General features: G+C 51.3%; 1 protein-coding gene across 3 annotated transcripts in view; it reads left to right on the forward strand.

The window, feature by feature from the left end:
- The first annotated feature begins 5,230 nt into the window (after positions 1 to 5,230).
- The window catches only part of SGMS1 (sphingomyelin synthase 1), a 134,552-nt gene continuing 113,219 nt past the window's right edge, over positions 5,231 to 26,563 (forward strand). For all 3 annotated transcript variants that reach the window (XM_064144994.1, XM_064144995.1, XM_064144998.1), the window contains exon 1: positions 5,231 to 5,408. The gene's annotated coding sequence lies outside the window, so the exon portion shown is untranslated. The remainder of the gene's footprint in view (positions 5,409 to 26,563) is intronic.

The following is a 26,563-nucleotide window of genomic DNA, read 5'->3' on the forward strand; positions in this document are numbered from 1 at the left end:
CAGCAGAGACCGTTTTCAGCACATAAGTGGCTCAGCAGGATTAAGCCCTGCCTGGGGACAGCTGTTTGTAAGCCTCGGGCAGGGCCCTTTGTCATCCCCAACAGGGAGGTCAGGCTCCGTGGGAATCAATTTGCATAGTCTTCAGGTTCCCATTATTTGCTGGAAAGTGTTCATATTATGGGAACAACCTCGGGAAAGGGGGAATTGATGACACGAGTGGCCCGAGGGGAAGTGTCAGCAGCTTTAATCCTGTTAGGGTATTAGCAGGACAGGAGGGCACAGTGAGAGCCAGGAAGGAAAATGTGCAACGGGAGCCTCTTTGAGGAACAGCTCTGGATTGAAAGCATCACACAAGGGATACAGACAGAAGGATCAAATTTGGCGGGAGCTGGCAAGACCTCACAGGTTCCACTGCCCCAATGGTGGCCATGGTGAAGCCTGGGACCGCTTCTAGCAGGTGCCCTCCATCTTAGAATCACATTCTTCTCACTAAAATATCCCATCTAGGCTCAAATTAGCACATTTTCCCCCAGCACTCCCGAGTCACAGAATCACAGAATGGTCTGGGCTGGAAGGGACTGCTTTGGAGGGGGATTCTCAGTACCTACGCCTATTTGGCTGAGGTGAGAAATGAATTGGGGTGATATAAAATTTTATATAAAAATACAGATTTATTAAATTCAATATTCTGAACTCTGCCACCCCCAACCACTGTATATTAATATTCAGTTCAGTACACGGTCATGAAAACAATTTAGGATAAAATATGTACAGGGATTTGGTTATTTAACTAGCAAACATTCAAACTATAAACAGAGAGGAGTTTCCCTGCGGCTTAATGCCGCTTGGGATCTTTATGCTATTTGCCCAGCAGAGTGGGCTGAAACTCTTTCTGCTCTATGGCAGAGACAACTTACATTACAGAGGTATCAAAGCTTTTACTCACAAGTGTTATTAATTATTAATCATCCTCTGGGGCTGCGTCACAGCCTGTGCCTAGTGTCCAATTCTCCAGGGTCTCTGCCTGTGGACTCTTTGAGGCTGGAATCTTCCTGGCTTAAGGGGAGATAGATGAATCTTCCCAGTTTCTGGGGAAATATTGGTTGTCTCTAACCTTTTGTTCTCCTGGCGAGGGACGATCTCTGCCTCGGTGCTGCTGACTTCTTCTGGATGCTGTGTCCAGGGACTCTGAGCTGGCAGGATTTCAGGAGCAGGAGAATAACTGTGCTGTCTCTGGCACGGTTCTTCATGGCTTCAGGCCGTGTGTGTGGCTGCTAGGAGTCTGAGCTCCGTAGGTAAAGCAATGCAGGATCCGGTCCTGGTAGCAATATAGCTTGCAAATGTGCACAGCTGGCTGAGGAGGCTATAGGCTCCTTATATACATAAATGTGCAGGCTTAAATGAGCTCTGCATCTAAGATACGCAGGCAGGTAAGCTGCGAATAAATCAAAGCATGGGGTCCGAGCCTCTGAGCATCGGAGCTATGCAATGGCATCCGAGCGTGGGGGTCTGAGCAGCTGAGCGCTGCAGGTGAAGGTCAGAGCTGTGTCTGAGCCTTGCAGGTGAGTCAGAGCAGCAGGGCGCTGCAGTGTGGTCCGAGCTGAGCTGCGGGTAGGGTCAGAGCAGCTGTGGGTAGGGCCAGAGCACGTTGCTCACCTGTGCACCCCTATTTATTGAATGTGGGCCGAGATTAATGGTCACCAGAGTGACCAATCAGGTTGGCAGTAAGCCAAACCTTACCATAATAGGCAGAAGCTACTTGCCTGGACTTTCCCAAATATGGGGATCACATGGATTTGCCCCAGGGAGACACGAACTGGGTGTGTGGGGACTTACACAACTTGTTTACAACTAGGGGTCCTGGCAGAAAAACATGTCCAGGCAAGGCCCTCCATGACAGGGACCTCCAAAGCTCATCCAGTCCAGCCCCCCTGCACTCAGCAGGGACATCCTCCACTACAGCAGGTTGCCCACAGCCCTGTCCAGCCTCACCTAGAGTATCTCCAGGGCTGGTGGGGCCTCAACCACCTTCCTGGGCAACCTGTTGCAATGTTCCAGCATCCTCTTGGTGCAGAACTTGTTCCTCACCTCAAATCTAAATCTGCCCTGCTCTAGTTTGAAGATCTTCACTGTCAGCTTTTCTGTCTTCCAGGAAGCAATGAGGCAAGGAGGGGTAAACAGGCTCAGTTCCCTACTCCTGAACCTTTCCTGGTATAACCATGCTCATGTAAGACAGCCTTGTGAAGCCTTGGCAACAACTGTATTTTAAGCCTGTCAGCTTGGGAAAGACTAAAACCAAGCTAAATCACTCCTCATGTGTGAGAGATCTGAAGCCATGGATGTCTTCAGCCACAGACTAGAAAAACGATTCATAGAATCACAGAACAGTTGGGATTGGAAGGGACCTTAAAGATCATCCAGTTCCGACTCCCTGCCACAGGCAGGGACACCTCCCAGTAGCTCAGGTTGCTCAAGGCCTCATCCGACCTGGCCTGGAACACCTCCAGGGAGGGGACATTGACAGGCTCCCTTGGCAACCTGTGCCAGTGTCTGCCCACAGTCACTGCCCTTCTCAAGCTTCAATCCATTCTTTCCCTACTGTCACTCCCAGCCCCTGTCAAAACTCCCTTCTTGGCTTTCTTGTAGACCCCTTTCAGGTACTGGAAGGCTGCTGTAAGGTCTTTCCAAAACAACTGAATTAAAACACAAGTGGTGGAAAGAAGAGCGAGGAGTGGGGGAAAGAGCCCACCTGGAAGGAGGCAGCAGGGGGGAAGTACTTTGCAAGCTGCACAGGTGATACATGTGGGGTTTGGCTTCTCTGAATACTTGTGTGTTAGCTCAGAGGGCCTGCAAGGTGCTTTCTTGCTCTGCAGGAGAAGACCACGAAGTTCTGGCTCAGATCTTGGAGGACTTTGCTCCTGTTCATCCAACTGGAGGAAATGTCCTCCGCCTGCCTGACTTGGCTCAGCACTGCCAAAGTGTTGGGTGACCCAACACAACAACTCCATGCCTCCCTCAGGGCCAGGAAGGATTCCAGAACACAGCAAGCAAAGAGTGGCAGGTGATGGCAGAACTCAAAGGCTGACTTCCACCTTGGCTCTAAACTTGTGTTTTATTAGGCAGAGACTCCTCTTTTGGAAGGACCTGCAGCCTCTGGTAAGTCTTCACAGAGGATCAGTGTTCCACCAGTCCCTCTGCAGAAGTCACTCTTGATCCAAGCTTTGTCTGCACTTTGCCTGGGGACTGTGTGCAGCCACTCATCTATCAGATTGAGCCCCGAGGCTCTTGGGTTAGGTTGCTACACGCTGAGGTGCCCCAACCAGCACATCCTGCCTCTCACTTGCTGTTCCTGTCACACACTGACACAGCCAGCCTCTCCCATGCCTTTCCCTCCTCCTCCTGCCTAGCAGGGGGGTAGCTGGATGTGGTGAGGCTCCTCTATCTCCATAATTTGCTGGCTAGCAACCAGCTTGGAGAGATAAGGAACGCCAGCAAGCCAGGAAAAGCTTTCACCAGATCTTGCAGGTCTTCCCATGCTGGGGGAAGAGACCCACAGAAACCCAGGCTCTGTGGCCTTGTGGACACCACGATATCCTCCAGCCCCTTTCAGGTAGGAAAAAAAAGGCACCTGTTTTTTGGGGGATGGACAAGGTAGAGTTTATGGAGTGCAAGCACTGAGACATGTGAGGAGTTGGCATTCTTGGAACTAGAGATTAGCCTCTTTCCAGATGGGGAGAAGATGACCCCCAGAGGTCTCTCCCCAGAGAAACTGTGCCGTGCTTTCACTTTAGCGTTTCTGGACAACAACTCACTTCTCACCTCTCCAGAGCTCTTGATCATACCACAAGGAGGGTGAGCAGAAGCCAAACGGTGGGGAACGGTACCAGGAAACTGAAATAAAAGCAGACAGGGGAGTTTGCTCCTACACTGTAGCCTTTGCTCTTGCAGCTCTCAAGGCAGGACACGCTCGTCCTGGCCCTGAAATGCATTTTCCCTGCAGAAAGGGAACAGTTCCCCAATTCAAGCACACTGTAGCTTCAGTACTGAGTCATAGAATCATTTTGGTTGCAAGAGCCCTTCCAGAGCATCCAGTCCAACCATTCTAACCATACCAGGGCAGGGGCTAACCCGTGGCCCTCAACACCACATCTCTGAAGCTTTGAAACACCTCCAGGGATGGGGATTCAACCACCAACCTGGGAAGCTTGGGCCAGTGGTTGAGAACCCTTTCAGGAAACGAGATTCTTCTGATGTCCAGCCTAAACCCTCCCTGGTGCCACTTGAGGCCATTTCCTCTCGTCCTGTCACTTGTTACCTGTGAGAATCTCCTTTCAGGGAGCTGCAGAGAGCAATGAGGGCTCCTCACAGCCTCCTCCACACTAAACACCCTTCAGCTGTTCCTCCCCAGCCCTCTTTTCCCGCCCTGCCCCAGCTTTGTTGTCCTTCTCTGCATCTGCTCCAGCTCCTCAATGGAGTGAGCTCTTGGGAGTTGAGGGGCACCGAGCTGAACCCACTACTCATAGCACCAAATCCAGGCAGACAACCCCTACCCTGCTCCTGCTGGCCACACTATTCTTACATAGAACACCTCGGGTCGGAAGGGACCCTCAAAGCTCATCTTGTCCAAGCTCTCTGCACTCAGCAGGGACACCCCCAAGCAGAGCATGCTGCGTTCTGCCTTGAATGTCTCCAGGGATGGGGCCTCCACCGCCTCTCTGGGCAGGCCGTTTCAAGTGTTTCATCAAGCTCACTGTAACGAATCCCCCCGGGATGTCTCGGTGTCCAGCACACAGCCTCTGAAGGCCGAGCCCGATGCCTGGCTGCCAGGCAGCTTCTGCCCGAACGCCTCACAGCAGCTGCCAGCTACCGCCGGCCGCTAACGGGTCCGCCGGCCGCTAACGGGTCCGCTGGCCACACGCACTCGGGAAGCTTCCAGGCAGCAGGTCTCAGCGCTTCTGGCGGCCGTAAAATACGGAAAGGCGCAGCCGGGCCCTGGCGAGCCGCCGGCAGGACCCCGACCGCCGCCGGCAGGACCCGACCGCCGCTGGCCGCCGCGCACAAGATGGCGGCGCGGGGTGCCACGGCGGTCACGTGAGGAGCGCGGCAGCCCGCCCCGCCCGCCGCCGCCGCCGCACGGACACGGGGCCGCCGCACGGACACGGGGCCGCCGCACGGACACGGGGCCGCCGCACGGACACGGGGCCGCCGCACGGACACGGGGCCGCCGCACGGACACGGGGCCGCCGCACGGACACGGGGCCGCCGCACGGACACGGGGCCGCCGCACGGACACGGGGCCGCCGCACGGACACGGGGCCGCCGCACGGACACGGGGCCGCCGCGAAGGGGAGCCGCCCGGCGCACCAACCCGACTCGCTGCCGCCCGCCGTGGGGCTCCGCACCGCACGGTGAGCAGCCAGTGGCGCTGTTACGGCCGCCGCCACCGCCGCCGCATCGGCGTGGGGTCGGACGGCGGGGGCGGCCTCAAGCCCCAAGGGGTGGAGGCGGTGGCGGCGGCGGCGACGGTGGGACGGGCCGGTGGGTGACGGCGGGGACGGGGCCGCCGCCACCCTGCGGGGTGGGGTTGTGTAGCGGCGGGGCAGAGCTGCGGATCGGGGGGCCCGGGTGTTCAGGTCAGTTGGCTGCCCCTGCAGCCCCGCTGGAGCCGCGGAGGGTGTCCAGGCCCCCAGGGAGGACTCTGCTCCCCTCAACTCGGGCGGCTGCAGACCCCTCAGCCGCGGAGGCCTTAGGGAGCCCTACTTCTCTCAGCTCGGGAGTGTGTGGGACCCTGAGGCCCGGGGGCACGGGGTGAACAGCGGCTGCTTCAGCTCCGAGCAGTTCTGATCCCCCAAGTTGTAGCGCTGCAGTCCCCTCAGCCCGGAGACCCTGGTGGCACTGGTACCCTGAGCTGGGGAGTGCAGACCCCTCAGCCCTGGGATGCTGATGGGCACTGGTACCCTGAGCTGGGGAGTGCAGTCCCCTCAGCCCTGGGATGCTGATGGGCACTGGTACCTTGAGCTGGAGAGTGCAGACCCCTCAGCCCTGGGATGCTGATGGGCACTGGTACCCTGAGCTGGAGAGTGCAGTCCCCTCAGCCCTGGGATGCTGATGGGCACTGGTACCCTGAGCTGGGGAGTGCAGTCCCCTCAGCCCTGGGATGCTGATGGGCACTGGTACCCTGAGCTGGGGAGTGCAGACCCCTCAGCCTTGGGATGCTGATGGGCACTGGTACCTTGAGCTGGGGAGTGCAGTCCCCTCAGCCCTGGGATGCTGATGGGCACTGGTGCCCTGAGCTGGGGAGTGCAGACCCCTGAGCCTCGGGATGCTGATGGGCACTGGTGCCCTGAGCTGGGGAGTGCAGACTCCCTAGCCCTAGGATCTGTTCCACTTAGCTTGAGGTGCTCCCTGCTAAGATCTGTTGCCCTGCTCTGGGAGGGCCTGGTCCCCTCTGCCTCAGAGAGTCTAGGGGGCATATGGTCCCTTAAGCACAGGTAGGATGTGGGGGTGAGCCCAGTGCTCTCAGCCTGGGGCTCTGGTCCCCTTAGCTTGTAGCTGTGCTGAGGCAAGCTGCTTCCTGCTCCAAAAGAAGCCATGGAAACAGGGAGCATCCTGATGACTTTGGGGGGGCATTTGGGCTGCACTGCTTCCCTGGCTCTGAATTTTGCTGGCTGACAGCAACTTGCAGGTCTCAGGGAGCAAGAGGCTGGAAGGCAGGAGGAGGAGAGGCCTCCCTAGCACTGGCACCATTGGTGACCTGGCAGGCTGGTGTGCTCCCTGTTGGCTTGCTGATTGTTGGGCTGCGTTACTTGGCTCTTTCTTTGGGTGCGTGAAGCATGGATCTGTTTTTTTTCCCTCTGTTCCTGCTGGAGGCCCTGTTTTGATCAAGGTTTCTAATTTATTCTGCCTGTGTGAAAACCTCATTAAAGAAGGCCTCTGAGCCTCCAGGCGCTGTAAATGCACGAAGCAAGGGTGTAAAGAGAGAAAAGAGGAGCTCTGCTTAAAAACAGAGGAGCTCTGCCATATTGCCATGGTGCTGATCAAGCTGCCTGATGATGCTGGCAGCCTCTCTTAGCAGAGCTTCACAGGGGATGTCACAGAAGACCCTTGTGTCCCTTTGGCTGGTGATGGCATTGGTGTGTCCTGCTGCAGTAGCAGATTTGGGAGGGATTCCTTCAGACTCTGTCCTGCCACTTTGGCTCCACGTGGTTGGAACTGATTCTTGGTGGCTTTCGTGCCTGTTTGTGAAGGGGAATGATCACAGAATGCCAGACGGAGTCAGCAGAAGCTGTGCTCTTGAGCTTGGAGGATTTGGGCTTGGCTGCCTTTGTTTGAAGAGATGTTGCATTGGAGTCATGAGAGAATCTGAGAATGGCTTGGATTGGAAAGGACCCTAAAGCTCATCTAGCTCCAACCTCCCCTGCCACGAGCAGAGACATCTACTAGTGCACCAGGCTGCTGAAGGCCCCATCCAATCTGACTTTGAACAGTTTCAGGCATGGCTCCATCACAACTCCTCTAGACAGCCTGTTACAGTGCCTCACTGTCCCCATGGGGAAGAATTTCTACTTCATGTCTAACCTCGGTCAAGCTTCTTCCAGTTTGAAGCCATCAACCCTTGTCATGTCACTACCTGCTGTTTTGGTTTGTGCAGTGTATTGGTGGGCATTGGAATTGCTTCAGCTTTGTGCAGGTGTTTAGAGCTTGGAAAGGGAATGCCATCAGGCGTGGTTGTTGGCAGAGAAAAGAGAAAGGCTACTTTTGCAGTCACGATGCCCAAAGACCTTTAGATCCAGACAGATTGCCTTGGTTTGCTACGTTTGGGCCTGTGGAGCAGCATTAATTCAGCTGGGGTGCCTTGCAACTGGGATCTGTGCAACAAACTCTGATTTCCAAATAATTTCTCAGGCTGCTGCGAGTCGTTCGCTGTCAAACTCAGAGCCAGCATGTCTTCACATGTCCCATGAGCTGCTAATGAAAACCTGCAACAGCTCTCAATTTCACCAAGTACCTGGAAGATTTGCAAGGCTTGGAGGTATTCCTGAGGAATATTTGAACATTCAGAGTTAACAATGTCCTTAAGACAGTGGCTTCTTAATAGCACCTTCTGACTGCTTGTTCTCCATGTGGGTTTTTGCTTCTCCCACCACTCAATCAAGCTTGGCCAGGTGCTGCTTTTAGTAAGTTATTGAGCTCTCTTGAGCTGAGTGTGTGCTGGAAGAGCACAGCTGCTGTGGTTCATAGAATCATAGAACGGTTTAGGTTGGAAGGGATCTCAAAGCCCATCCAGCTCCAACCCCCTGCCATGGGCAGGGACACCTCCCACCAGCACAGCTTGCTCAGGGCCTCATCCAGCCTGGCCTTCAACACTTCCAGGGAGGGGACAGCCACAGCCTGCCTGGGCAACCTGTGCCAGTGTCTCCCCACCCTCACTCTCAACAATTTCTTCCTCATCTCCGCTCTCACTCTCCCCTCTCCCAGCTCAAAGCCTTTGTCCCTCATCCTGGCACTTCCAGCCCTTGTCCAGAGTCCCACCTCAGCTCTCCTGGAGCCTCTTCAAGTGCTGGAAGGCTGCTCTAAGGTCTCCCTGGAGCCTTCTCCAGGCTGAGCAGCCCCAACTCTCCCAGCCTGTCCCCACATGGGTGGTTCTCCTGACCTCTGATCATCTTGTTGGCCTCCTCTGGAGCCTCTCCATGAGCTCCATGGCTTCCTGTGCTGGGGGTGATTTAAGCATTCTCCCTCTCATCGGGTTGCTGCACTGCTTAACTGAGGTACTTAATATGGGTGGCCTAAGACTTGCTCAGGTTTAACAGCAATTTGAGTCTGGCCTTGCCGAATGGCTGCAGAATTAAAGGTGTTTTAATTGGGGCAGAAGGACACCTTGGGAAGGAAAAAAATGCTCAGACAAAAATAATCCAGACTCTCTTTCTCTGCTGGGTCATTAAAAATCTGTATAACCTTTTCAGGAGCAGATTGAGGAGGCCTGGCTGTGGCTGCAAATGCAGATTGAGGTAAATGTGCCATGAGGTCCTCCCTCACGATGTGGATCCCAGAGTCCTTGTTGTGTGGGAAGGCTTCTGAAGGCTTTGCAGAGAGCTGAGTCCAGGCTGTTCTGCACAGACTCATCTGTGTGTGGAAACAAGTCATAGAATGGTCTGGGTTGGAAGTGACCTCCAAGGGTCATCCAGTTCAACCCCCTCTGCACTCATCAGAGACATCCTCCACTAGAGCAGGTTGCCCAAAGCTCTGTCCAGCCTCACCTGGAATTTCTCCAGAGCTGGGTCCTCAACCACCTCCCTGGGCAACCTGTTGCAGTGTTTCAGCAGCTTCATGGCAAAGAACTTGTTCCTCACATCCAATCTCAATCTGCTCTGCTCTCATTTCAAACCCTTGTCCCTTGTCCTGTCCCTGCAGGCCTTTGGGAACAGTCCCTCTGCAGCACCCCTGTAGCCTCTTCAGGTACTGGAAGTCTGCTTTCCAGGAGATGGGGTCCTTGAGATCACCTCCAAAACCTGGCTTTTCAGAGGGGTGTTTTAGAACCTGAGGGTCTTGAGCTGCTGTGTGCTGCCAGTGTTGGAGGCTTTTTGCACACAGACAGGGCCAAACAGACCTCCAAAGGCCAAAGTTCATGGAATGCTGAAGTAGGATCACTCATAGAATGCTCTGTGCTGGAGGCTACCTTTAAAGGTCCTCTTTCCCAACATCCCTGCATTCAGCAGGGACATGCCCACCTAGATGAGGCTGCTTATGGCCCCATCAAGCTGGACCTTGGATGACTCCAGAGATGGGGCCTCCACCACCTCCCTGGACAACAGGTTCCAGTGTTCCACCACCCTCATAGTAAAGAGCTTCTTCCTAATACCTCAACTAAATCTGTCCTGCTGTAGTTTCATGCCATTGCCCCTGCTTAGGATGCAGCCCAGGCTGCCACTGCCCTTCTGGGCTGCCAGTGCCCATTGCTGGATCCTGCCCAGATTCTCCCCAACCAGCACTCTCAAGGCCTTCTCCGCAGGGCTGCTCTCAATCTCATCACCCCCAGCCTAATCCCCTAGGCTTGCCCAGACCTAGGTGCAGGACCTTGCCCTTGGCTGTCCTGCACCTCCTGAGGCTGTCCTCAACCCAGCTCTGCAGCCTGTCCAGGTCCCTGTGGATGCCATCCCATCCTTCAGTCTTACCAACCACACCACTCAGCCTGCTGTCACCTGCAGAGCTGCTGAGGGTGCCTCAGTCTCCCTCTTCATGTCATTGCTGAAGATATTGAACAGCACTAGGTCCCAACACAGACCAGTCTACTGTCACCCATCTCCATCTGGACACTGATCTGTTGACCCTCTGTCTGTGATCATCCAACCAATTCCTTGTCCCCTGCACACTGCACCCACCAGATCCATGTCTCTCTGGTTTAGAGAGAAGGCTGTTGTGGGGCCTGTTAGAGGCCTTGCAGAAGCCCAGCCAGATGACACCTGCTGCCTTTCCCTTGTCCTCTGATGCAGTCACTCTCCTGCAGAAAGCCTCCAGGTGGTCAGGCAGGACTTGCCCTTGGTGAGGCCATGCTGGCTGTGCTCCATGGGGCTGAGCAGAGCCTCTGGGCAGATCTGCTCCATGATCTTCTCAGGCACAGAGGTAATGCTGCCAGGTTTGTAGTTCACAGGGGCCTCCTTTCTGACCTTGTTAAAAGTGGCTGTGATATTTCCCTCTTCCCAGCCTCCAGGGCCCTGACTGTCAGGACATCACAATTATCCTGAAGAGTGGCTCTTTGACTCCACTGGCCAGTTCCTTCAGGACTCTGCCCTAATGGTGTCTCGCCAGGTTCCATAGACTTGTGTACGTTGGAAAGACAAGTAGGAAGGAGTGGAAAAAAGACCAGCAACAACATGAGTGTGGCAAACAGGTTGAGGGAAGTTTTCCTCCCTCTCTGCTCTGCCCTGATGAGGCCACATCTGGAGTGCTCTGCCCAGTTCTGGGCTCTCTGGTCCAAGAAGGACAGAGATTTGCTGGAGAAGGCACAGCAAGTGAAGCTTGCTGAGAGGCCTGGAGCAGCTCTGTGAGGATGAAAGGCTAAGAGCCTTAGAGGGGATCTGAGCAATGCTGATCAATACTTCAAGGTTGGGTGTCAGAAGGGTGGCACCAAGCTTTGGTCAGTGGTGCCCAGTGACAGGGCTAGGGATATTTGGCACAAACTGGAACACCAGAAGTAATTTAATGCTGCTGGAGCCCTGGAGTAGGCTGCATAGGGAGGTTGTGGAGTCTCCATCTCTGGAGAAATTCCAAGGCTATGTGTATGTATATCTCTGTTCACCTTCTCTAGGTGAACCTGCCTTGGCAGTGTAGATTCTGGCAGAGTCTGGATGATCTCCAAAGGTCCCTTCCAACCTTACCATTCTGTGTGGTACTGTAAAAGATGAGATTGTAATTCCCTAGCAGCCCCTTCAAACTGCAGCAGTGTGGAAGGAGATCTTGCTGAGCCGGTTTCCTTCTTGACTCTTGTACCATGTGTGGCAGTAGCTGTGTGGTGATAAAATAAGAGCTTCTGCAGCCTTGCTATATCCAGGAAAAGGCCTTGGGGTGTCAGTTGGTGACAAACTGCCTAGGAGCCAGCACTGGTGGCTGGCAGCCCAGAGCCAACTGTGTGCTGGCTGCAGCCAGAGCAGGGAGAGGAGCAGCACAGGGAGGGGATTCTGCTCCTCTGCTCTGCTCAGACCCCACCTGCAGCACTGCAAACAGCTCTGGGGCCCCCAGCACAAGAAGGACCTGGAGCTGCTGGAGAAGCTCCAGAGGAGGCTGTGGAGATGATGAGAGGGCAGGAGAAGCTCCCCTGTGGGGACAGGCTAGGGCTGCTGAGACTGGGGAATGCTCCAAGTAGACCTCAGAGTAGCCATCCAGTACCTGAAGGGGCTGCAGGAGAGCTGGGGAGGGACTTTGGACAAGGGGTGAGAGTGCCAGGATGAGGGAGAATGGTTTTGAGCTGGGAAAGGGGAGACTGAGAGTGGAGATGAGGAAGAAATTGTTTTGAGTGAGGGTGGGGAGACACTGGCACAGGTTGCCCAGGGAGGCTGTGGCTGCCACTTCCCTGAAGGTGTTCAGGAACAGGCTGGATGAGGCCTTGAGCAAGCTGTGCTGGTGGGAGGTGACTCTGCCCATGGCAGGGGGTCGGAGCTGGATGAGCTTTAAGATCTCTTTGAACTTAAAGCATTCTGAGAGTCTGTGAATCCATCTGAGGAGAAGAGCTTTAGCAGCCTTGCTTCAGGAAGGATGCTTAATAGCTGTCATCTCTCCAGGTCCAGCACAACCTACACCCTTATTTTCCTTGACTGACAAAGAGTTTCCTGTCTTGGAGTGTCTTCCATTTTCCCCTGCTGGTCCAATAGTGTATTAGCTGTGTGTGTCTCCAATGACATTACATGTCACTTGCCAGTGTAAGTGCTGAGCTTTGTGCTAATGGCATGGGAATTGTCACCCTTGTCTGGGTTCAGGTGGCAGCTGCAGTGCTTTGGTGGCAGAGGGCAAGTTTGTGTGGAGACAGAGGCAGGCTGAGCACACAGCTCAGTTTCAGTGGGGCTTTGCTGTCTCCTTATTTATTTTGCTGTGCTGACAGCTGGTGAAGTCCAGCACATTGAAAGACTTTGTGCTTGGCATCTCTGCAGAGTCAGTGGTGGCACTGGCTGAACCTTCCAGACTTGTCTAAGTAGAGAATATGAGCAGTTGTCTCAGTCGAACTTGGCCTTCTCCTGCAGCACAGGTGGAGAAAGGGTTAAAGTTTGGACCTCTGTTTTGCTTTCTTTAGCTGGCCAGCTCTGACTTCCAGGTCTGTCTGGAGAGATTCCAAACCTACCTGAACACATCCCTGTGCAGCCTGCTGTGGGTGACCCTGTGTTAGAGGATTTGTTTTATTGTGACCTTCTAGTATATGAAGGGGGCTGCAGTAAAGCTGGGAAGGGACTTTTTATGGTGTCAGGTAGTGATAGGACCAAGGCGAATGGAGCAAAACTAGAAGTAAGTAGATTCAGATTGAATGTTAGGAAGAAGTTCTTCACCATGAGGGTGGTGAGACACTTGAAAAGGTTGCTCAGGGAAGTGGTGGAAGCCTCATCTCTGGAGGTCTTTAAGGTCAGGCTGGATGTGGTTCTGAGCAACCTGACGTAGTGTGACGTGTCTCTGCCATTGGCAGGGGAGTTGGAGCTTGAGGTCAATTCTATGATTCTATGATCTCTAGAGGTCCCTTCCAAGCCCCAGCATGCTGGGACTCTTTTGTTGTCACTTATGGGATGGTTTTTGTGGAGTTTGTTTTCTGTAGAGGACAGTCTACACAAAACCTCTGGTGTTTAACACATCCTCTTATTCTTAACTTCAGCAAACAGGGACAGAACTCTCACCACCTTCAGAAGACCCTGCAGCTTCTGAAGTGGACTGTTAAAGGTATTGTCTTTGACTGGAAAGAGTCACAAAGTCTGTTGCTGAGCATTCCTCGTGGTGGAAATCTGTGCCTTCCTAGACAGCAGAGTGCTTTTAAGGAGGATCTCTTGAAACGCGTCCATAAAATCTCTTGGTGCCATATTTTGACCTCCTGCCACCCAGTTGGCATCTCAGGCTTCTGGCATGAGCTCTCCTTCCACTTTCAACTAAAAATTTACCAGGCATTGAAAAGTTTGACTCTGAAGTGGAGCACTGTGCCAAGTGCCCTGTTTGTACACAGTGGGGATGTTTGCTTGCTAGGAAGGCTTTGGGACGTGCCTAGGAGCAGCTGGGGATTCTGTAGTGGGCTGAAGAACTTCTCCCCTACTATTGAAATTCATCAGACCAGTTCAGACAACTTGGAAGATAAAGCTCTGTTTACTGCAAAGATGAATTTGCAAGCATATATACACAATCAACATGAGGAGGAAATTCTTCTCTATGAGAGTGGTGAGACCCTGGAATGGGTTGCCCAGGGAGGTGGTTGAGGCCCCTGGGAGAGTTTAAGTCCAGGCTGGATGGGGCTCTGGCCAGCCTGATCTAGGGTAGGGTGTCCCTGCCCATGGCAGGGGAGTTGGAACTAGATAATCCTTGTGGTCCCTTCCAATCCTGATTCTATGATTCTAATGTATTTACAAGGACTTACAATTATATATGAGGTAAAAATTATACAGAAATCCAAATTCCCTCCTGGACAAAGGAAACAAGCCCAGCAGGGGCAAACACCACCTTCTCTCTCTCCCTTTCTTTCCCAACCAGCAAAGCTTTCTTGTCTGTTAGTAGAAATATTACATCAGAGAAGTGAAGGGAGCAAACGCTCCGAGGTAAGAGGGACAAATTGCTTATACTTTGGCTTTGTATCAGTTTATATGTTTATACTTTTGGCTTTTAGCAAACCAACAAACGATATAGACTTTAGCATTGCTTTCTTTCTACAACCAGTGATCTAATTTGTCTTACTACAATACTCCAATCAGCCTCCAACCAGTACAATCCACTCCTCTATATCATAGAATCAACCAGGTTGGAAGAGACCTCCAAGATCATCCAGTCCAACCTTTCACCCAGCCCTATCCAGTCAACTAGACCATGGCACTAAGTGCCTCATCCAGGCTTTTCTTGAAGACCCCCAGGGACGGTGCTTCCACCACCTCCCTGGGCAGCCCATTCCAATGGGAAATCACTCTCTCTCTGAAGAACTTCCTCCTAACATCTAGCCTATACCTACCCTGGCACAACTTGAGACTGTGTCCCCTTGTTCTATTGCTGGTTGCCTGGGAGAAGAGGCTACCCCCCATCTGGCTACAACGTCCCTTCAGGTAGTTGTGGACAGTAATAAGATCACCCCTGAGCCTCTTCTTCTCCAGGCTATCGTTCCTTGTTTTGTGTGAAATTATCTGTCCCATCTAAAACAGTATGTACAACAGTGAATAGTAAAGTCCACATTTTCAGTTCATTCCTCCTTCTGGCTATCTCAGATGAAGGTGATTCAAAAGCTTGGAAAACAGGAAACAGTTTCTCTCTTCACAAATGAGATGAAGACAGGGAGTCCCAGATGACTTAGGGTTTGTGCTGGTGTACCCGAGATTCCTCATAGCCTCTTCCTTTGACTGCCATGTTGTACCTGAAACACAAACTCCAAACAGCTTGTATTATACGCTCTGAATTTAAACTCTCTCAGCTAAGGTTATAGTTTTCTGTGGCACTCACTGGATTTCACCATTCTCCTGCTTTATCCAGTAGGCCTGACCAAGCCCTACAGCAGACACCACCCCTCAGACAGGTTTCCCTTCACCCGAAGGAGAAAATACCCAAACAGTTTTCCTAGCAGATTGTTTTCACCTACAGCAGGAACTTTATCACCACCTACTGTTTGGACCAAATCTGTTTGTACCAAGCCTGTCCTGCTCTGTTTAGAGAACCCCGACTATTTACCTACTGGGTTGCTTGTGCTAAATGCTTGCCCCAGTTTCCCAAAGTTCCACCCCCCATGGCTTTTAGAGTGGTTTTCAGCAAACCGCTGTAGTGCTCAGCATTCCCTGCAGCTGGAGCATAGTAGGGCATGTGATAGATCCACTCAATGCCATGCTCTTTGGCCCAGTTCTTCACAAGATTGTTCTTGAAATGAGTGCCATTGTCTGACTCGATTCTCTCTGGAGTTCCATGTCTCCACATGATCTGTCTCTCCAAGCCAACAATGGTGTTACGTGCAGTAGCATGTGGAACTGGATAGGTTTCCAGCCATTCAGTGCTGGCCTCTACCATCGTTAGCACATACTGCTTGCCAGAACGAGATCGAGGTAAAGTGATGTAGTCAATTTGCCAGGCTTCACCATACTTGTACTTTGACCATCTCTCACCACACCATAGAATAGAACCAACCTGTGATGGTTTGGGGGTTACCCCGCCCCCCCACACTTTTGTATTTGCCCCAGCTAACTCAGACGGACCCTGGGAATATAGATGAAGCAATTTATTTACAGCTAGCAGAATTTACAAGCAGCTATTTACAATATATACAGTTATATACAATTATATACAGAAATATACAAAGGATAAACAATACAAAAGCACAACTCCCCTCCCAGAAACCTGAGTCCCCAGGAGGGGCTCTCAAACCACCCCAACACCTCCCCCCGGCCCTCTCAACCTTACCCCAGTTCTCAGGAAGAAAAGAGGTGCAGCCAAGAGGTTAGGGAGCAAGGTTAGTAGGAGCAGGGTTAATGAGATGTGACCAGGTCTAAGGCAAAAGCAAGAGTGAGAAACAAAATGGAGAAAAAGTCTTTCTTCTTCCCAGAGTTCTCAGCGTAACTGTGAGAGAAGTTGACATCAATTGTTTTGATTTCACTGCCTGTTATCTAGTTCTGTTACCAAAACATTCTAGCTTGCTTCAAACTAGCACAATCCACCCCTGTCTACTTCGCTCAGAGTATCGCTGAGAATTATCCAATCTAATTCAAACCAATATTTACACTAAAACAATATATACAAGTTCAGTTCACACTTCAATCAGATGTAGGTGATTCAAAAGCTCAGAACAGGGACTCCCAGGTGATGTTGGGTTCGTGCTCACGTACTGTAGATTCTATTGTAGATTCTCTCAGTGTTGGGCGCCGATGTTACCTAGAACAGAAAACTCCTAACAGCTTGGATTTAAACTCTCTCAGCTAAGGTTAGATTTCTCTGTGGAATACACTGGATTTCACCATTCTCCTGCATTACCCAGTATGTATGACCAGGACCTTCAGCAGATACCACCCCTCGGACAGGTTTCCCTTCGCCCGAAGGAGAAAATACCCAAACAGTTTTCCCTAACAGATTCTTCTCACGTACAACAGGAACTTTATCACCGTCTACTGTTTGGACCAAATCTGATTGTGCAGGTCCTGCTCTGTTTACTGAACCTCTACTATTTACCAACCAGGTAGCTTGTGCTAAATGTTTGTCCCAGTTTTTCAGAGTTCCACCCCCCATGGCTTTTAGGGTGGTTTTCAGCAAACCGTTGTAGCGCTCAATCTTCCCTGAAGCTGGTGCATAGTAGGGTATATGATAGATCCATTCAATACCATGCTCTTTGGCCCAGTTTTTTACAAGATTGTTCTTGAAATGAGTACCATTGTCTGACTCAATTCTCTCTGGAGTTCCATGTCTCCACAAGATTTGTCTCTCCAAACCAACAATGGTGTTACGTGCAGTAGCATGTGGAACTGGATAGGTTTCCAACCATCCAGTGCTGGCTTCTACCATCGTCAGCACATACTGCTTGCCAGAACGAGATCGAGGTAAAGTGATGTAGTCAATCTGCCAGGCTTCACCATACTTGTACTTTGACCATCTATCACCATACCATAAGGGCTTGATTCGCTTAGCCTGCTTAATAGCAGCACAAATGTCACAGTCATAGATGACTTGGGTGATAGCGTCCATGGACAAGTCAATTGACCTATCACGAGCCCATCGGTATGTTCCATCTCTGCCTTGATGTCCAGATGAATCATGGGCCCACCGAGCTAAGAACAGTTCACCTCGGTGTTTCCAATCAAGGTCAATGTCAAGTTCAGAGTTGGTATCAACTTGAGCAATCTTAGCAGCTTGATCTGCCTTCTGATTGTGTTGATGTTCCTCAGTGGCTCTGCTCTTAGGCATGTGTGCGTCTACGTGCCGCACCTTCACTGGAATTTTCTCCAGCCGTGCATCAATGTCCTGCCATAGATCAGCACACCAAATAGGCTTTCCTTTCCTCTGCCAACCATTCTTCTTCCAGTCCTTCAGCCAACCCCATAGAGCATTGGCTACCATCCACGAGTCGGTGTAGAGGTAAAGGATAGGCCAATTCTCACGTTCAGCCACATCAAGAGCGAGTTGAACAGCTTTTACCTCAGCAAACTGACTGGATTCTCCTTCGCCATCTTTCGTTTCGGTAACTCTCCTGGTAGGACTCCAAACTGCTGACTTCCATATTCGCTTGTTCCCAACAAGACGACAGGAACCATCTGTGAACAAAGCATAGTTCTTTTCCTGATCAGAGAGATCACCATAGGGAGGAGCTTCCTCAGCACGAGTTATTTTCTCCTCCGGAGGTTTGGAACAGTCTGTGCCTTCCGGCCAGTTGGTGATCACCTCCACCAGACCAGGTCGGTCAAGATTACCCATTCGTGCTCGTTGGGTTATCAAAGCCATCCATTTAGACCAGGTTGCATCTGTGGCATGATGTGGTGATGAACCTTTGCCCTTGAACATCCAGTTAAGAACTGGCAGTCTAGGAGCTAAAAGCAATTGTGACTCAGTTCCAATCACTTCAGAAGCTGCTTTCACTCCCTCATAGGCTGCTAGAATCTCTTTCTCAGTTGCAGTGTAATTTGTCTCTGAACCTCTGTAACAACGTCCCCAGAAACCAAGAGGACGACCACGTGTCTCATTTGGAGCTCTCTGCCAAAGACTCCAAGTTGGACCATTGTCACTGGCAGCCGTGTACAGAATGTTTTTAATGTCCGGGCCAGATCTCACAGGTCCTAAGCCCACTGCATGGACTACTTCTCGCTTAATTTGATCAAAGGCTGCTTGTTGTTCAGGTCCCCACTCGAAATTGTTTCTCTTACGAGTCACATCATGCAGAGGTTTGACAATCTGACTGAAACCAGGAATGTGTAGTCTCCAAAATCCCACCACACCAAGGAAAGAAAGTGTGTCCTTCTTACTGGTGGGAACTGCCATGGTAGAGACTTTGTTAATCACATCCTGAGGAATGTAACGGCGACCATCCTGCCACCGCACTCCCAGAAACTGAATTTCTCTGGCAGGTCCTTTGACCTTGTCTCTCTTTATGGCAAAACCTGCTTGCAGCAGAATGTCAATGATTTTGTTACCTTTCTCGAAGACTTCCTCAGCAGTTTGGCCCCACACAATGATGTCGTCGATGTACTGGATGTGCTCTGGAGCTTTACCTTTCTCCAGTGCATTGTGGATGACTGAATGACAGATGGTTGAGCTGTGTTTCCACCCCTGAGGCAAACGATTGAACTGGTACTGGATTCCTCTCCAGGTGAATGCAAACTGAGGCCTGCACTCCTTTGCTATAGGAATAGAGAAGAAAGCATTAGCAATGTCTATGGTTGCATACCATTTAGCCTCCTTCGATTCCAGCTCGTACTGGAGTTCCAGCATGTCCGGCACAGCTGCACTCATGGGTGGCGTCACCTCATTGAGGGCACGAAAGTCAACTGTGAGTCTCCAGTCGCCCGTAGGTTTACGCACAGGCCAGATGGGACTGTTGAAAGGTGAATGAGCTTTCTCGATGACAGCCTGACTCTCCAATTGACGAATCAGCTGATGAATGGGCAACAAAGAGTCACGGTTAGTTCTGTACTGTCTGTGATGAACAGTTTGAGTTGCAACTGGCACTTCCAGGTCCTCTATGTCATGATGTCCCACAACTGCAGATTCATCAGAAAGTTCAGGTCTAATAGACAATTTCAATTTATCATCCTCAATCTCTACAGATGCTATACCAAAAGCCCATTTGTGACCCTTAGGATCTTTGAAACAACCTTGTCTCAAAAAGTCAATTCCCAAAATGCAAGGCGCATCAGGACCAGTTACCATAGTATGTGTCTTCCACTCTTTACCAGTTAAACTGATCTCAGCCTGTATCTTAGTTAACTCTTGAGATCCACCAGTGATTCCAAAAATAGAAATGGACTCTGTCCCTTTGCAATTTGATGGCAATAAAGTACACTGAGCACCTGTGTCAACTAAAGCCCTGTATTTCCGAACTCTTGAACTGCCAGGCCACCTAATGAATACATTCCAATAGATTCGGTTCTCTCCACTATCCCTTTCCTCCTCCTGGCTGGAGGCAGGGCACCCCTAATGCTGAACATGGCATGTAGGGTGTACACAATGATTAGTGTTGTTGTGAGAGGAACTGCAACTGTTGGAACAATTGCAGTTGCTCTCGGGAGCTGAAGAAGTGACAGCTACTTTCCTGGCATTGCTGCCTCTGTTTCTGCCACTCTGCAGTTCCCTGACCCTCTTTGAAAGAGCTGAAGTAGGTTTACCATCCCATTTGTTCATGTTCTCACCGTATGTGTCACGCAGAAGTATCCACAGTGACGCACGTGATTGCTGCTGTCTAGGTGGAATTTGTCTCCTCCTAGGCTGGAATTGCCTTGCAGGAGGTGGGCGTCTGTTCCTGACTGCAGAAACATGCACCCATTCAGATGATGCAGGAATGGTATCCTTTACCAGATTGGAAATTGAGGTTGTAAGGTCCTCCTTCAGTTCTTTCATGGTATTCTTAATCTCTGTGGTCATAGTTTGTATGGCAGAGACTAAACCAGAATGTGACAAGCTGTCCTCAATCTGCCTGAGCTGGTCAGTGAATTCACCAACAGTGAAAGATCTTCCATTATCACTCCTTGCTAGGAATTTACTGGCCAAGATGTTAGCATAGGATGAAGGAGCAAGCTTAATAAGCTTCTTCATGAGACCTGTTCCCAAAGGAATATCGTCAGGCTCATGAGTACCATGATCTCCATAAAGCACTTCCTTCACAGCAAACTCCTTCAGAAGCTTAATTCCCTGCTCAACGGTGTTCCACTTCTTGGCAGCCCATGGCAAATCATCTCGGGAAGGATATCTCATAGCCACAGCCAACAGAAGGCGTGTCCACAAGCTAACCCTACCAAGAGGACTTGCTAGGTGTTTGTCCACTCCACTCTCCTTAGTGAGTGGTCCCAGCTGCTTGGCAGACTTGTCTCCTACCTGCAGAGCATTAGCACCAATGCCACGGCATCTCACTAACCAGCTTAAGATTGGCTCACCTGATTCCCTTGTGTATTCCTTCCTAACTTCCCTGACCTCTCTGAGTGGATCCTTGGAACCTTGGATGTCATCTTCCTCCTCCTCTTCCTGTTGTTCTGGTGGTGCCGGGCCTAACACAATCTTCCTCATAGCATTCCTAAACTCATTGGAACCATCCTCTCTCCTGGCAGCTAACCTCACAGCACTCCTCTCACTTGAGTATTGTTGTCTCAGCACATCTACAAGGTCTCGTAGACTAACTGCCTCCTCTTCCTCCTCTTGCTGCTGATCACCAGAGGTCCCCTGTCTTACATCCTCCTGTGAACCACTCTTTGTCTTAGCTTTTGCCTTAGCAGGTGCCAGAAGGGCCTGAGCAGCAACAGACTTGGATGTGTCTGCTGGAGGGTTTGAATCCTTAGGGGTCTGACCTGGAGCATTTGAATTATTGGAGGTCTGACTTGGAGCTTGTGAGTTCAAATCTGCCTTGCTTTTAACAGGAGGATTTTGGTTCTGGTCTGCTGGCTGGGGGTTTGAATTGGCTGAGCTGGTGTCAGTAGGATTTGGACTGACTGGGCTAGCGTTACTAGCACTAGCAGTGTTATTATTTGCCTGTCCTCCTGGGATGCCTGCCAACCCTGACTTGTTTTCATTTTTACTAGGAACATTCTGATTTTGGGTACCTGCCTGTCCTCCTGAGGCTCCTGCTAAACTCTGTGGCTTGTTTTGGTTATCCTTATCATTGTTTACGTTAGTGGCAGGAACACTGGCTGTGTTCCCAGAACCTATAGAGGAGGGTGGAGAGGCTGGCATGGGGGAAGCCGATAACTGTGTTCCCTTGTTTTGCTGTGAAAGAGACTGCTTCTGAGACACAGAATTTTTCCTAGCTCTTACAGAAGCTGGTTTTGAATTTTTCACACATAATGCCAAAATTAATATGAAATTTAAAACTACAAGAGCCAGTATAATGCCCAGCATCCCTGCCATGCTCTGTTTCGAGTAGAAATCCTTGCATGGATTTGGCATTTCAGTTTGGGGCTGGATGACCCTCATGAGAGCAGTAGATAAAGCAGACTCTCGATTGATTGTAACATTATTGACAAAAACTCTTGTAATATCACTAGTAATATTCTCAGTGACACTAAAACCAGCATAACCAAGAATGAAATCACCCCAGCTCCAGAACATGTTTGAAAGCTTAACTTTAGCCTTCTTAAAAACTACATGAAGCAAGAAATAACCAATTTGATCTTTGATCCAGTTGTACACAAAAAACCAGAAAACAGGCCACACAGCAATCCCCACCAAGTACAATAGCTGCTTGATTAGCTTCATCTTAATTCCCAGAGCTAATTTTCCAGTCACTCAAATAACTAGCCCCACGTTGGGAAAGCCAATTGAAAAATGTGATGGTTTGGGGGTTACCCCGCCCCCCCACACTTTTGTATTTGCCCCAGCTAACTCAGACGGACCCTGGGAATATAGATGAAGCAATTTATTTACAGCTAGCAGAATTTACAAGCAGCTATTTACAATATATACAGTTATATACAATTATATACAGAAATATACAAAGGATAAACAATACAAAAGCACAACTCCCCTCCCAGAAACCTGAGTCCCCAGGAGGGGCTCTCAAACCACCCCAACACCTCCCCCCGGCCCTCTCAACCTTACCCCAGTTCTCAGGAAGAAAAGAGGTGCAGCCAAGAGGTTAGGGAGCAAGGTTAGTAGGAGCAGGGTTAATGAGATGTGACCAGGTCTAAGGCAAAAGCAAGAGTGAGAAACAAAATGGAGAAAAAGTCTTTCTTCTTCCCAGAGTTCTCAGCGTAACTGTGAGAGAAGTTGACATCAATTGTTTTGATTTCACTGCCTGTTATCTAGTTCTGTTACCAAAACATTCTAGCTTGCTTCAAACTAGCACACAACCAGGTTGGAGGAGACCTCCAAGCTCATACAGTCCAACCTAGTACTCAGCCCTGTCCAGTCACCCAGACCAGGGCACTAAGTGCCACATCCAGTCTTTTCTTGAACACCTCTAGGCATGGTGACTCCCACCTTCCTGGGCAGCTCATTCCAATGCCAATCGCTCTCTCTGCCAACAACTTCTTCCTAACATCCAGCCTAGGCCTGCCCTGGCACAACTTGAGACTGTGTCCCCTTGTTCTGTTGCTGGGTGCCTGGCAGCGGAGCCCAACCCCACCTGGCTACAGCCTCCCTTCATGTAGTTGTAGACCGCAACGAGGTCTGCCCTGAGCCTTCTGCAGGCTGCACACCCTCAGCTCCCTCAGCCTCTCCTCACAGGGCTCTGTTCCAAGCCTCTCACCAGCCTTGCTGTCCTTCTCTGGAACATTCCAGCACCTCAACATCTCTCTTGAATTGAGGAGCCCAGAAGATAAGGGCTTGATTCACTTAGCCTGCTTAATAGCAGCACAAATGTCACAGTCATAGATGACTTGGGTGATAGCATCCATGGACAAGTCAATTGACCTATCACGAGCCCATCGGTATGTTCCATCTCTGCCTTGATGTCCAGATGAGTCATGGGCCCACCGAGCTAGGAACAGCTCACCTCGGTGTTTCCAGTCAAGGTCAAGATCAGAGTTGGTATCAACTTGAGACATCTTAGCAGCTTGGTCTGCCTGCTGGTTGTGTTGGTGTTCCTCAGTGGCTCTGCTCTTAGGCATGTGTGCGTCTACGTGCCGCACCTTCACTGGAGTTCTCTCCAGCTGTGCATCAATGTCCTGCCATAGATCAGCACACCAAATAGGCTTTCCTTTCCTCTGCCAGCCATGCTTCTTCCAGTCCTTTAGCCAACCCCATAGAGCATTGGCTACCATCCATGAGTCGGTGTAGAGGTAAAGGATAGGCCAATTCTCACGTTCAGCCACATCAAGAGCAAGTTGAACAGCTTTTACCTCAGCGAACTGACTGGATTCTCCTTCTCCATCTCTCGCTTCCGTAACTCTCCTGGTTGGACTCCAGGCTGCTGACTTCCATATTCGCTTGTTCCCAACAAGACGACAGGAACCATCTGTGAACAAAGCATAGTTCTTTTCCTGATCAGAGAGATCACCATAGGGAGGAGCTGCCTCAGCATGAGTTACTCTCTCCTCTGGAAGTTTTGTACAGCCTGTGCTACTTGTTGCTCAGGTCCCCACTCAAAATTTTTTTCTTGCAAAGGTTTAACATTCTGACTGAATGCAGGCATGTGTAGTCTCCAAAAGCCCACTGCACCCAAGAAAGAGATCCTTCTTACTGGTGGGAATTCTCAGGGTAGAGACTTTGTTTATCACATCCTGTGGAAGGTAATGGTGATCATCTTGCCATTGCACTCCCAGAAATTGGATTTCTCTAGCAGATCCTTTTACTTTGTCTTTCTTTATGGCAAAAGCTGCAACAGAGGGATGAAACATCTTCAGCTAAAGCCAACTGTCCTGTCCTTTCCCTCTCAGGTCTCTGCCCCTGCTTTTCTGCAGAGTTCGCTATTGTGACACTATGTGGGTGGATGCTTCCTTGGGTAAAACACTGCCTGGCTGGGCCCAAAAACACTCTAGGAAGGCCCTTACAGAGGGACCTTTCCAGGCTGGATTAGTGGGCTAAGGTCCGCAGGATGAGGTTCAACAAGGCCAGATGCCAAGTGCTGCAGTCACCTATTGTGACCTGAGTCACAACAACTCCACAAAGGCTCCAGGCTTGGGAACAGAGTGGCTGGAAACTGCCTGGTGATAAAGGACCTGGGGGTGTTGGTGGACAGCCAGATGAAGATGAGCCAGCATTGTGTACCCAAGTGGCCAAGAAGGCCACCAGCATCCTGGCCTGGATCAGTAATGGTGTGGCCAGCAGGAGCAGGGCAGGGATTGTGCCCCTGGACTGGGCACTGCTGAGGCCACAGCTTGAGTGCTGGGCTCAGTTTTGGGCCACTCACACTGAGAAGGGCATTGAGAGTCTGGAACAGGTCTAGAGAAGGGCACCAAAGGTGGGGAAGGGTCTGGAGAAGAGGGCTGAGGAGGAACAGGTGAGGAAGCTGGGGGTGTGCAGTGTGGAGAAGAGGAGGCTGAGGGCCTCCCTGAGAGGAGGCTTCAGTGAGCTGGGGGCTGGGCTCTTTTTCCTAGTAATGAGTGACAGGACAAGAGGAAATGGCCACTAGTTGTCGCAGGGGAGGTTTAGGCTGGACATTAGAAGGAACTTCTTCCACTAAAGGGTTGTCAAGGTCTGGCCCAGGCTGCCCGGGGCAGTGGTGGAGTTACCATCCCTGGTCCTCATACCCAGAGCTGGTGGTTTATGGTTGGCTTGTGGCAGGTGGAAGCTTCCCGGCCTGGGCACACAGGTGAGATGTGAGTGCCTTGGAGGTGTGAGCTCTGAGTTCTGGGAGCTTAGATTCCCACAGGAATCCCATGGGGCTGGCTGTGCGGAGGCAGCTTGCTGGCTGGAGCAATGGCAATGGCTTCAAACTAGAGCAGAGCAGATTGAGACTGGATGTGAGGAGCAAGTTCTTTGTCATGAGGCTGCTGGAACACTGCAACAGGTTGCCCAGGGAGGTGGTTGAGGCCCCAGCCCTGGAGATAGTCCAGGTGAGGCTGGACAGGGCTTTGAGCAACCTGCTCTAGTGGAGGATGTCCCTGAAGAGTGAGGGGGGTTTGAACTGGATGAGCTTTGGAGGTCCCTTCCAGCCCAGCCCATTCTCTGATAATTTCTGACTGCCGCAGGACTGACTTCCACCTCCACCCCCTCCTCATCTGTTCACGGGATGATCCCCAGAGCCCTTCTGTGGTGGGATGCTGTAGTTCTGTGTCTCCCCAGCTTGCAGTGTTAAAGGGTGTCCTAAGAGGGTTTGGAGAAGTGCACTGTAGTTTACCTGGCAGTGGGGACCTTAACAAAAGGGCAGTAGCAGCAGAGAGCCTGTGTTGTAGTAACAAACTTTTTTCCAGGCTTGTGCTGTGCAATGCAGGCACCCCCATCCTGTGTGCTGCTAGAGAGCAGCGAACTGCACAGTGCCAGTGCCAACTGTGCCAGCGCTTCACTTCTGCCCAAGGTGCTGCTGCTCTCTGTGACGGGTTCTGGTGACTGTAGGAACACACTGGGAGAGGCAGTTGTGGCTCTGGTGCAGACCAAACTCAGGCAGCTGCTTTGTCAGAGGGTCAGCTAAGCACTTGCTAGAGCAGTGACAGGACCTGTGAAGTGCTCAGATGTGCTCGTTTGAAAGACTCCTAGAGAATGGGTTGGGTTGGAAGGCACCTCAAATGTCATCAAGTTCCATCCCCCTGCCATGGAGCCCAGCTTGCTCAGGACCTCATCCAGCCTGGCCTTCAACACCTCCAGGGAGGGGGCAGCCACAGCCTCCCTGGGCAACCTGTGCCAGTGTCTTCCCCATCCTCAATACAAAGAATTTCTTCCTCCTCTCCAGTCTCAGTCTCCTCTCTCCCAGCTCAAAACCATTGTCCCTCCTGGTACCACAAGCCCTTGTCAAAAGTGTTTCCCGGTAGTTGCCTGAATCAGGATAACTGGGATAGAGCCCAGTGCAGCCTTGCATGCTAGAGGGGTGCGTTCTGGTGCAGCTCTCATCTAGCTGACTAGCCCGTGTTCATCCAGAGCACCTGACCACCAGAAAGAAACCTTTGAATGGTCCTGGCCTGGGCTTGATGGGCTTTGGGGTCTTGTGGTAAGAGCCTGGAATGGGTTGCCCAGGGAGGTGGTTGAGGCCCCATCTCTGGAGGTGTTTAAGGCCAGGCTGGCTGAGGCTGTGTGCAGCCTGCTCTAGGGTAGGGTGTCCCTGGGCATGGCGGGGGGGTTGGAACTGGCTGATCCTTGTGGT

This window comes from Pogoniulus pusillus, chromosome 6, assembly GCF_015220805.1.
Source record: "Pogoniulus pusillus isolate bPogPus1 chromosome 6, bPogPus1.pri, whole genome shotgun sequence".
NCBI lineage: Eukaryota > Metazoa > Chordata > Aves > Piciformes > Lybiidae > Pogoniulus > Pogoniulus pusillus.